We start from the raw sequence: 13,215 nt of genomic DNA on the forward strand, positions 1-13,215 counted from the left end.
TGAAATACTGTGGCGCTCACGAGTCCGTGAGGACCAGTCAGCTCTTTATTTGACATGAGCCAATCATGAGCTATGAGTAAACTCACGACGAGCTCGTCAGCGCATTGGAAATGGCAGGAGCTCATTACGCAATACAACAGTCTCACTCAGTTTCATCTTACAAGCAACATTAAACTCATCACACAGCAAACAACACTCAAACGTTATACCTCAGAAATGTAGAAACATGTATCAATACGAGTTTTAGATGAAACAAAAACAACATTTTAAAGTGTTCCTGTAATGCATGTCGGTTGAAAAAAACATTTCACTGGAGGAGAGCATAGAACGCATACTTGTAGAAAATGGCTGCACTGCTGCCAGAGGAAGCCAGAGGACCAGAAGACAGGTAAACGGTGACGGAGGGAAGGTGACGTCACTGCAGTCGCCCAATGAATGCCTTGCTCAGCCGCAATGCATCATGGGAAACCTTTAAAATGTTGACTTTTTCTTTATTTTAAAGTCACACTGGGACATGTTTCGATATTTGTACATACAGTGTCCCTCGTTTATCGCAGGGGGAAATCCCATTTATTTGTGTTCAGCGCTCATCAAGTCAGGATGTGTGGCAGCGCTCTCTACAGGCTGGGCACTCACACCGCCAGACGTCATGAAATGTCCACCACGTGACCAAACCAACCAGAGCACGGGGGTCTCACTTCACCGCTGTGCCTCAGCCCTCAGGTTAATTGTATGGTTCTAAAAAGTACATTACAACAGTAATTGCTCAAAAACAAAACATATTTCATTCTTAATATCATATTATATTCATTATACCGCAGAGCAAGAGTCTCAAACATGTTATTTCACTACTAAAATGTGAACTCAAAAAGAGGGAATTGTGAGTCAATGAGTTGGTTTAGCCTTGACTGCAAGTTGAGTGACGGTGGGAGATGACAATTAAGTGTCGTTATTTTTGTCAACAAAACATCAAAAAGAGAAAGTCAAAGCCATCAGTCGCACAATTTAGAAAGAAGAGGAAAGAAGAAGAGAAACGGGGGCCAAAGGTGTAACTTTATAGTTACAAAAAATAGTTTTTGCAGAGTAAATGTGTCGGCAACAACGTGTTACATTGAAGTTGAGGTTTGTAAATTGCATAAAGTGCAGTTGTCATACGGTATAGCATACTATTTGTCTGTGCTTAAGTATTCTTCTTCCTTGTACTTCGTAAACATCAACTGCTTGTAGTGTTTCATCAAATGGATCATTTTAGTGCATTGTTGGACTTCGTTACTCAATCCGTTTCATAATTTGATTCCACATGCTGATATGCTGAAGGTTTTTAGCATTGTGAGGGTTTTAAGTTTCATTTTTTACTAAGGTCATACAGTAGACGCCCCTACAACGTAAATAATCCGTTCCGAGAGCGTTTACGTTTTAGAGTTTTTACGTTATACGAAGCGTAAAATACATTTAAATAGCCTAATCCGTTCCAAGATGTTCCCAAACTCACCCCTTTGGCCCTTCAAAATATTCAAGAAGAGATTTCAATGTGTGCAAAGTAATTTAAGGGCGACTACGATTTGGAAGGTACGTTGAAGGGAGAAGCCTGTCTCTCACACAAACTCACGTACGCGCTGTATAAGTCAGCCAATGAGATGAGAGCGTAGGCGGTGCCCTGATAATCAGCCAATGAGGGCGTGAAGCGTCAGAAAGCGTCACCAAGTGTACTCTGTTAGTCATGGAAAATGTTTCCCTCTGTCGTGCGAGCTATTCAAATCGAATTTCTGAACTTGCACCGACTTGATGCTTTACGTTATATGGAATTTCTTACGTAATACGATGCAAAAACTTTACATAAATTCTTTACGTTCAGTGGAATTTAAGTAAAAGGAGGTTCACGTTATGCGAGGTACTACTGTCTCTTGATAAAAAAAATCGCATTACGCTTTTGGGTAGCAGTTGATTTTTGGCTTTATTCATAATTTTAGCTGTTTGAAGGCTTACCAGGTCAACAAATTGGAATAATTGTGGGGGTTTGTGTGTTCTCTATAAGCGGCATTATGGATGATTTTTTTGTTCGTATGAAGTTTTTTCGTACCTGACAGTTTCGACTGCCCACTTGCAGTCTTCCTCAGAGTGGTCACGTGATGTTCCTGTGACTGTCATGTCAGCTGACTCATATAGATGATGTTGCTGTCTTCCTGTCAGTGAAGGCAGGGCCACAGCGCCATCTGCCTTCTTTCGGACCACATCCCAGGTGTGAGAGTGCAAAGGTCCCCTCTTCCCGGATTATGGTCCTGTGGGCATGTTTCCCATTTTCAATTGCCTCTTTGATGCATCGGTGGTGTTTGTTGTCCTCTGTCCCAATGATGTTTGCTCCATTCCAATCTTGGTGTGGTTCTCTCTTTTGCAATGGTCAGAAGTGACGGATATGAGTTGTTCCAGCTCTGCTTTGTGTTTGGTTGCTCGTGTGCACGCCTTCGTTGTTTCCTTCTCACATTCTGTCCTATGTTACTTTATTCTTGTGTTCAATTCCCTCCCTGTTTCCCCAATGCATGTTTTATTGCAAGGAACATCAGGAACATCACGTGACCACTCTCACATGACCACTGCAAGTGGGCAGTCCAAACTGTGAGGTATGAAAAAACTAGCTAACTCTGGTCTGTAAAAAGAAGAGTTTAGAACGCATGAATGTTAGACCACATGAACCTCATTGGACTGTTATGGATGATCCTAACCGTCTGTAGTACAGTGTTCCCCTGTTCATGGCGGGGGATAGGGTCCCAAAATAGCCCGCAATAAGTGAAGTAGCCAACTTTATTTGTTCACAGTTATTCAAAATGTTTTAAGGTTGTAAAAGCCCTCACAATACACTTTATACACAGTTCTTGGACAGGCAGACATTTTCTCACATTTCTCTCTTGTTTAAACACTCTCCATGTTCAAATTTCGTTTGAATTTTAATGATCTCTTGCATACCAGAAATTATTAAGTGACTCACTGTATTCACTCCTCTGACGTGCCTCGTCCCAGCTGTAGCGTTTTTGTATCCTTGTTAAGACGTATTTCTCCTGTTGCTCCGGGAAACACGGCAGTGGTGCGCAAAGGAGATTGGTTAACAATGGTCTACGGCCAATCAGAAAGCAGAACACAATGGGCGGGTTCTCCCTTCAGGAAGCCAATCAGGACTGGCTCTATATTTAGCAGGCTAAGGATGTGGAGAGTAATACAATAACAGACAGGTACAACAGAGCATCGATCGATCACTGTAATACACCACAAGGACGCAAAAAAAAAATAAAATGCAAAATTGCACTTAAAAAACCCGCGAAACAGATAATCCGCGAAAGGTGAAGTACGATTCAGCGGGGGAACACTGTACAGTTAGTGAGTGAAGGCTGCTTTTAGAGTTATTCCCCACATCTCCACACAAGTTAGAGTTGGTAAAACTCGAGGACAATAGAGACTATGGAGAGATTTTTGTTTTTTGCTTTTCCATTACCATTCATTGAGTACAGAAGTATTTCTTGCCACTATATGTTGTATAATTGTAATGTCGGATTTCCAACTTATTCTATCATCTATTATAACGCCTAGAAATTCATTTTCATTCACTCTGTCAATGCCCACGCCCTCTACTTGTATTTGCGCGTGGGCATTCTTTCTGCTGTTACCAAATAGCATTATTTTAGCGTCCGAGGTTTGACATCACACATGCTGCCAAGGAAATTCATCCATCCATCTTCTATGCCGCTTGTCCTCAGTAGGGTCGCGGGTACGCTGGAGCCTATCCCAGCTGAACTGGTCGGCAGTCAATCGCAGGGCGCCAAGGAAATTGTAACTATTTTTATTCATAAAGATAAAGTAACTTCCATACATCAGAGTAATAAGAAAATGTGTTTAGTATGACATACTAAAATACAAGCACATAAACAAAACATTAGGGAAATGATGTCACCTACAGTGCTGTAAACAAAGCTGGAGTTTCACAACTGACACTTCTTCCCCGGTCGCTGTCCTCACCTTCCCTCTCCTGGACACCATCCTCACCCTCCTGGGTGTCCTCACACTGATGTCTGTCTGATCACACGTTCTCATCCTCATCACAGTGCACCTTCTAGTTTCACGTGACAATGAACCAAGAGATTCACTTATGGTGTCCATGGCATGACACTATATCACTTTTGACAATGGAACAGACTATTGTGCATGTGATGGCTTATACAATGAAATGGTGCCGACCATTTTTATACACCGGTATACCAGTATAAATTCTTCCAATGATAAGAAAATGACTTGTAATGACGGTATACATGACGGTATACATGATAAAAGGAAAAAAGCAAGGCTGATGACTGCGCGTCGCATGAACCGCATGTGAGGCCAGGCCCCCTCGCAGGCCCAACATCAGTGACCTGTGACATCACAATAAAGCCCCACAGACACACTCCCAAATCTTGGAAGAGAAGAAGCCGGGGGAACAAGTTAACATTTTCTTCACTTTCTCTACTTTCTGTCCATCGCGTGCAGCCTGAGCCGTCGTCTTTCCCGCCTTGGGCAGGGTGTTCCCCATGGATGGCACGCAGATAGCGTGCTCATAGCTTGGCATGGACACCACACACCTTCACATTAAAGTCGCACAGGCGCTCGCCGGCCCACCACGACAATAGAAATCAGAGCTGCAGATGAAACACGACGAGATTGGAGCGCTCGGATGCAAGAGGAATTCTCCGCTCACTCCACTTGCTAATCGTCACGGCCATCACGCACCGAAGATGGGAAAAATCCCCCAGCATCACGGGAGCAACACAACAGCCTGATATGAAAGATTGAGCTTGTGGAGGAACATGTGACCAGGATGGCCACTCTCGCTCTCTCTCACACACATGCAATTTTTCATCACAAGACAATGAACTCTCTTCTTGGAATGTCTACACAAGTCCAAACCAAAACCACCAAACTAAAAAAGGCTGCTCGTGATGGTCTATTAGGCTCCCTTTTATTGTGTAAAAGATGCTCCACTCCACGCTGGTCATGACAACTTTGCTGTGAAGACATCCACAAATGTCCAGCTACATTTGTCACGTGACATGTCCATTTTCATTCCTGTTCCGACAAAGAGGCTCGATCAATGTTTGTTTTAAGAGCTGAAGTCTTCCACCAATCAACTCTCTCCGTCAGTAGCAGAAGCAATGAAAGATCACATGACACATTCAATACACATATGCTTAAGCCCTTATCATCAGTACACTAACGCTCTATGACTCAAGCCCACTTATGGAATCATTAGCTGTGCAACAGCAACAGCATTAGCAAACATGGTTTTCATGGACGTCTCAGTCCCCTCTTAAAGGTGTTTACCACAGTTTCAAATGTGTGTACCACATTCTAAACGTATATACCACATTTTAAATGATGGTCTGTACCACAAAAGGTGTGTACCACATTCTAAAGGTGCCACAAAAAGTGTGTACCACATTTTAAATGGTGTGTACCATATTTTAAAGGTAAAGGTGTGTACCACAAAAGGTGTGTACACTAGATCCCCAACTCACGAACACCCGACGAGCGAACGCTCGCGGATACGAACACTGGTTCACCGACTGGTCTATATTTTATTTTATTTTGCCTTGTAGTCAGTGGCTCCATCAGTATTTCTACTGCTATTGTACATGCTAGACCAGTAGAGGGCACTGTGACACTGCTAATGCAGCCTTAGAGCTAATGGGACCAACAGAGGAAGAGTTAGGCTGGGGAGATAAAGCTAAATGGAAAGCTAAATTGTACAACCCGGACAGAGCGTGTGATTAAAGTTTATGAAGAGTTAATAGGCCTGCTTAATTCTACACCACCCATAGAACACTACCTCTTTTAGAAGAGTCTAACGACGACGATTTGTCCTTTTTTTCAATATCTCCTCCTCCAACTCCTCCACAACAAGGTATGCTCGACCACTCCTCTTCAAAGGTAAATAACATTTATCATTACCTATTATTATAATATCATTTTTATTATTGTGTTTTTTCATTCATTATCCTCGTTTAATATTACTACTGCATCCAAACTCATATTTCCATACATACGCATATACTGTATATGTATACACGTACATGTAGTACCTATATCATTGGTAATATTACCTTTTCCCCGACTTAAGAACAATTCGACTTAAGAACGGTCGTCTGGAACCAATTGTGTTCGTTAGTTGGGGACTTAGTGTACCACATTTTAAAAGGTAAATGTGTGTACCACATTTAAAATGGTGTGTACCATATTTTAAAGGTGTGTACCACATTTTGTGGTTATTTCACGAAAGAGCCCAAAGTTCCAGTGGGTGTTTTGTAGAGCGCATTGCGCTGGAGCTGTGTGAGAAATTTCAAGTCAATCCAACCATGGGGATTCCGCATTTATGGCTCGGCAAATTTGTGGTCCAAAAAAATACACGTTATATTTTTTCCTCTAAAAATAGGCTTTTTTCCCCACAGACAACACACCTCATTCACCAGAAGTCAGTCATCACTTGTAAATAAATGATAACACAACGACCTCGTCACTTCACACTTTGAATTGCGGTACTTCACTCTATCACGGTTTTTCCAAAAATAGATGAATTCATAAATGATCACTGTTTCATGGTTGCATACGGCCTATTATTATTACAAAATATCCATATTTAAGTAAATTGTACGTATTTATACTTAAATTAAGAACTTTCAAGCATACAAATGGTTAAATGAATAAATAAATAAAATACAAATGCAGGCATGGCCAAAAATATTGGTATGCCAAAGATGCCAATGGTTTGGTCGTGACTGGATGAATACTCCATGGCCGTGACCGCATGAGTACGCCAATGTTTTGGCCGTGACTGCATGAATATGCCAATGTTTTGGCCGTGACTGCATGAAGACTCCACGGGCATGACTGCATGAATAGACCAATGTTTTGGCCATGAGTGCATGAATGGATTAGGCTGATTTGGTTTTATTCCATACAGGCGTGGCCAAATACGTTGGTATCTTTGGCATGCCAATATTTTTGGCCATGACTTTTTCAGGCATTTGGAAAACGCATTCAAAGGCGTTGTGATGATGTAGTATTCTACACTGGTCACAAGGTGCCAGTAAAGTTACATTGATGAGACAATAGCCACCAAAGGAAGTACTGTACAGAAACAGGAAGTACAAAAGGAACAAGAAGAAGGAACTCTCCCAGTGTAATGTGTATTATTTATGTCTTATTTTCTCTTATTATGTCTACTATGCTGGGTAATATGAGTGTAAACGGTGACTATAGGGGTGTTATTTCATGTCTTGAGGGCTGTAATTATGTTAAAAAGCATATTTAGATGATTGTAAATAGGTGGTCTATGTCTTATTTTCTTTTATTATGTCTACTATATGGGGTAATAGGAGTGTAAAGGTGACTATAGGGGTGTTACTTCATGCCTAGATGGCTCTAATGTTACAAAGCGTATTTAGAAGGTTGTAAACAGGTCTTCTATGTCTTATTTTCTCTTATGACGACTATATTGGTTAATAGGAATATAAAAGTGACTATGGGGGTGCTATTTCATGTCAAGAGTGCTCTAACAATTTTTGAAAAAATGTATTATTATGTAGAAGGTCATAAACAGGTATCCTATGCTCTAAAACATGTATAAATACTTCTTAGTGGAAATTCACGTCGGGTGTGGAACTGATGACCCACCATGAACGAGGGATTACTGTGCTGGTTAAACTCCAAAGCATATTCCCTGCAGGGAATTCTTCATTCGTGATATCGTTTCTTTAAAAGGACGGTTCTTTGCCGCCTTCGCCGTCCACAGTCGGCATCTTTTACAGTCTTTTTGGAGCCCGCCCCCTTATTATGCAAGAGAGAAGATTTGGCACGCAGCAGCAGGAAGAGAAGGATGGAGTCAAAGTTGGAGGACGACACAAAAGCAAGATTTTTCTTTTTGTCATCACTTCATCCGTTCAGTGTGGCCCCGCCCACTATCTCCCTTTCACCTTTCATCGTGCAAAGAAATAAAGGGGGGGTAAACAATCCTTCTTCCCCTCGACGCATCTTTTATGAATCTCAGCAACTTACCTTCCGTACTCGCTGCACCTTGGATGCCTCCTTGCATGGCTCCTTGGTGGCGACCCCTGTCTTCCCGTCAGTCACACAAGCACGCAACGTGCACGCTCGCAGGCCAAGCGGGTCTTCTGGGTGTTGTTCCAGGTGTGGAGTCATCGGGGTCTCCATGCTGTGACCCTGTTACCCCGGGAAGAGAGGAAGGGACGCTCGATCCAAAACACATTTAGGACCCGAGGCTGTATCACTGCTGTTTAATAAGCTTCCAGACGAACCAGGCCAGGAAAATAAGGTCCTTTTGTTGTCTTCTGGCCGTTGCTGGGGTTTGGCAACGTCCTCCATCGCATGATGTACAATGTTCACGTGCAACCGCAGGAAGGTCAAGATGTTGGGTCTTCCAGCCTTTGACTTTAAAAGAACATACAAAGATATTTTTTCATGGGATATGTTGTACAAGATCATGTTTTCATGACAAAATATAAGATTTTAATACAAAGATATGGTGTGCAAAATACATATAGCGCTGTCAGGGCTATATAAGGGGCTTTTGTGTGAAAATATAACATTTAGAAAAAGGAAAACGGCGTCTTGTTAAAATATATACATGTAAAAATGTGTTGTTATCTTGATAAAAACGCCTTGTGTGGTAAAATGTGCCAAAAAGTGAAATATGATGCTGATGTGTCAAAATAGAAGCTTTTGACACTTTTAAAAAGTGTATTACTGGCAAAAATATGGCAATTTTAACGACAAAATATGTTATTTTCTTGACAAAAAATATCGTGCTTGTGATAAATATATGCCAAAAATGTGTTTGCATGCCGAAATATGACGCTGAGGTGTCAAAATATGACATTTTGAAAACTGCATTCTTGGTCAACTATAATGTAGAGTAATACTGGACGCGTGTATAGTATGCATTATTAGAGAAATAAAATGTGTTCATGTTAAAATGGAATATTATAATGGCATTTCAAAGACCAAATATGGCGTTTTACAGGGCAAAACAAAGGAAAATATGACTTTTAAATATGATTTCATGGTGAAATGTAGTAAAATGTGATATTGCTATGCCTTTGTGGAAAAAATGATATTTTTCTGAATGACAAGTTGTTGTAAAATAGCTCCTTTTGGTGTCAGGGCACTGCATTGCAGAAAGATTTTTTTTTGTTTGAAAAGCTGTCATTTTAATCTCAATATATAGTGTTCTCATGTCAATATGTAGAAGCAAGAGTAATCCATGCATTGATTAACAATAATAATAATCTCAATGTATAGCGTTGTAATGTAAATAGTAAGCAATCAATCCGTGAATATAGTGAATATGTTAAGGCGCGTTTTTGTGCTTAAACTTCAAATGGAGTCATTGTGTCAAAATAGGAACTGGCGCGCAAAGCTGGAACACATGTTTTTTTTTTTTATTCCCGAACCGCGGCAATAAAATAAGCGGGCATTCCTTCAATGGGCGCGAAATGCCAGTCAGCGGCGGCCTGCCAATTCTGCCTTTTTAACCACTTTGTTCTTTGATTAAAAAGCACTTAAACGTTTCCAGATCAAAAATAAAATAAAAGCCGACATGTGAAGGATGAAAATAACTTTTTTTTTTTTTTTAAGGCACGTGTGCCCCCCAAAAGCCTAAAAGTTTACGAGCTGCAGATGTTTGCTCGGTTTTGGCTGATTGGTGTTACTTTCAACAATGAATGTTATTTTGCCCTGATGAGATTTACCCTCGTTAAAAAAACAAACAAACAAAGAAGGAAAGCAAGTGTTTGCCTTGAATGAATTCGGCTTTGATGACGCGCACGCACATTAATGTGTGCGCCTTTAGCAGCTCATTAGGAAGCCCACTGACAGGAAACTATGGAGGTGATTACACACGCACATCATCAACACACACACGCACACACACACACACCTTGGCAGGGAAAATGGAGGGGGGCAATCAACCCCTCTCTTCTAGACTAAATTCACATCTTTGTGGGCTTTTTACGACTTATGAGAGGAGAAAAAGTTTTCACCTCCATAAAAACAGCACCTGCTTGCTCTCAAGCACACCCCCGTCCCCCATCCCCCGTTTTTGAGGGGCATGATGAGGCAGTGGCGTCATCACGAGATGAGCTGATGGAAGTGTTGCAACCACACATGTACACCCTGTAGTTAACATCTACAGCAAATACGGTGGTGCCTTGGTTAACACCCTTCATCCCTAGCGTTCCATAAGGTCCGACTCAAACCAAAACGGACTCTAACCAAGCAAATTTCCCCATAGAAAATAATGTAAATCCAATTCATCCCAAAAATGTGAACACAAAACACATTTTATAGACAATAATTATAGTTTGACATGCAGAAAAATATGTGTCACAGCGTGTGTTTGTCATAATATGTCGAAAACTGTAATTTTTCTAGTGTTAAACACTTGCAGCAAAGTGTACGGTGATAATACGACAGCAAAGTATGGTCTTTTACTGGCACCACCATATTTTGGATGGTGGATTGTACAGGTGTACCTAATATTGTGGCCAATGAAAGTGTATGGGTAGATGTGTTGCATTACGCTACTGACTTTTATACTTCTTGTTTTGCCTGAAAGCCACAAGCAAATCTGTTACATCTATTTCTAGCATAATTGAAGGACGACTGAACTAAACAAGCGACTGCAACTCAACACTAGAATGTATATATATCATATGTGTCTGTATATATATATATATATATATATATATATATATATATATATATATATATATATATATATATAGCATGATATGTGTAGAGCTGATATCCAGCAACTTCCATGCTTTTCTTGATAATAACCAAAATCACTTAAGTTCTTACATGAATAGCTATAGCATTGTACTGCCAAAAAATGTAACTCTTATGAGCTATTTTTGTTGTCATTGTTATATTTGTCCAATCAAAGGTACCTTTAGTTGTATCAGGCATTAAAATGAACAAGAAACTGAAGAAACAAGGGTGCTCTAATCATTTTTTCCGTGACTGTATGTGTATAGCATGTGTGTGTGTATGTGTATGTATAGCATGTGTGTGTATACTGTATGTATAGCATCATATGTGTGTATATGTACAGCATGATACTGTATGTGTGTATATGTATAGCATGTGTGTGTACAGGTATATGTACAGCATGATATGTGTATATGTATAGTATGGTGTGTATGTATAGCATGTGTGTATACTGTATGTATATGTATAGCATGGTGTGTGTGTATATGTATACAGTATGTATAGTATGATGTTCGCATATGTGTAGTATACTGTATGTATAGCATATGTGTGTCTATGTATATACACATCTATGTATATACACGGCTGTGTATATATACATAGACACACATCCTATGTGTGTATACTGTATATGTGTATAGCATGATATGTATGTACTGTATATGTATAGCATGATGTGTGCATATCTATAGCTATACATGTCTATAGCTATACATATACATATCTATGTATATGTATAGCATGATACTATATGTATGTATATGTATAGCATGATATGTATGTATATGTATAGCATGATACTATATGTGTGTATATGTATAGCATAATACTATGTGTGTATATGTATAGCATGATATGTATGTATATGTATAGCATGATACTATATGTGTATATATATAGCATATGTACACCTGTATGTATATGTATAGCATGATACTATATGTGTGCATATGTATAGCATGATATGTATGTATACCTGTATGTATAGCATGTGTGTATATGTATAGCATGCTATGTGTGTATATGTATAGCATGATATGTGTGTATATGTATAGCATATGTGTGTATACTGTATGTATAGCATGATACTATATGTGTGTATATGTATAGCATGATATGTGTGTATATGTATAGCATATGTGTGTATATGTACAGCATGATATGTGTGTATATGTATATCATGATGTGTGTACAAGTATAGCATATGTGTGTATATGTATAGCATGATATGTGTGTACATGTATAGCATATGTGTGTACATGTATAGCATGATATGTGTGTACATGTATAGCATATGTGTGTACATGTATAGCATGATATGTGTGTACATGTATAGCATGATATGTGTGTACATGTATAGCATATGTGTATATGTATAGCATGCTATGTGTGTATATGTATAGCATGATATGTGTGTATATGTATAGCATGCTATGTGTGTGTAGGTATAGTATGGTGTGTGTGTGTGTGTGTGTGTATAGTATTGCGTGTGTGTGTTGAAGCAGAATAAGAGCCGATGCACACAGAAGTCCAAATGAGTCATGAGCAGATGCAGATCCTAAAAAAATGTGAATAAAAGGGTCAAAGTTCAATCACGCATCACCTCATTTTTCTCAAGGTGGGGGTCACTTTGCTCGGATGGCGAGGGACCGCAGGGACTCACAAAAAAAAAAAAAAAAAGGAGGATGACGCTCCACCGCATCATCTTCATTATGAGTGTTGGCACAAGTGCAAGCGGACACCGTGTTCCAGCCATGACGCTCCCGCTGGAGCCGTATAAGATGGACGCGGCCATAAACGTCAAAATACGCTGCAAGGCTGTGACGCCAAAACATACACATGTCTCTGTTATTACTCATAGCTGCTTTAGTACTTCAACTATTACTGATATCCGCTTTAGGAGTTTGATTATACAGACATGTGCTTTAGTGTCTCAGTTATTACTGAAATGTACTTTAGTCGCTCAATTATTATTAGCATGTGCCTTTGTTGTTCAAATATTACTGACATGTGCTTTAGTAGTTTAATTATTACTGATATGTTCTTTAGTACTTTAATTATTTCTAAGATGTGCTTTAGTACTTCAATTATTACTGATATGTTCTTTACTAGTCTAATTATTTCTTTAGTAGTTTAATTATTTCTAAGACGTATTTCAGTAGTTAAAGTATTTCTGAGATGTGCTTTAACAGTTCACTTATTACTGAAATGTAATAGTAGCTTCATCATTTCTGATATTTGTTTCAGTAAGGAAATTATGTATGTGCTTTAGTAGTTTAATTATTACTGATGTGTGCTTTAGTTGTTTATCTCTGGCTTGTGCTTTACTAATTAAATTATTCATATGTGCTTCAGTAGCTCAGTTATTACTCATACGTGCTTCTGTTGCTCAGTTATTCCCGACATGTG

At 39.5% G+C, this 13,215-nt stretch overlaps 1 protein-coding gene across 5 annotated transcripts in view; it reads right to left on the bottom strand.

Moving 5' to 3' along the window:
- LOC129171903 (hormonally up-regulated neu tumor-associated kinase) overlaps positions 1 to 13,215 on the bottom strand; it is a 140,708-nt gene that overhangs the window by 30,454 nt on the left and 97,039 nt on the right. For 3 of the 5 annotated variants that reach the window (XM_054760997.1, XM_054760999.1, XM_054761000.1), the window contains 2 exons: positions 8,334 to 8,466; positions 8,074 to 8,238 (listed from right to left, as the gene is read on the bottom strand). The gene's annotated coding sequence lies outside the window, so the exon portion shown is untranslated. Of the gene's footprint in view, positions 1 to 7,692; positions 7,768 to 8,073; positions 8,467 to 13,215 lie in introns of those variants that run through there. The other 2 variants (XM_054760998.1, XM_054761001.1) reach the window with 2 other exon arrangements.

Source organism: Dunckerocampus dactyliophorus, chromosome 19, assembly GCF_027744805.1.
Source record: "Dunckerocampus dactyliophorus isolate RoL2022-P2 chromosome 19, RoL_Ddac_1.1, whole genome shotgun sequence".
Taxonomy (NCBI): Eukaryota; Metazoa; Chordata; class Actinopteri; order Syngnathiformes; family Syngnathidae; genus Dunckerocampus; species Dunckerocampus dactyliophorus.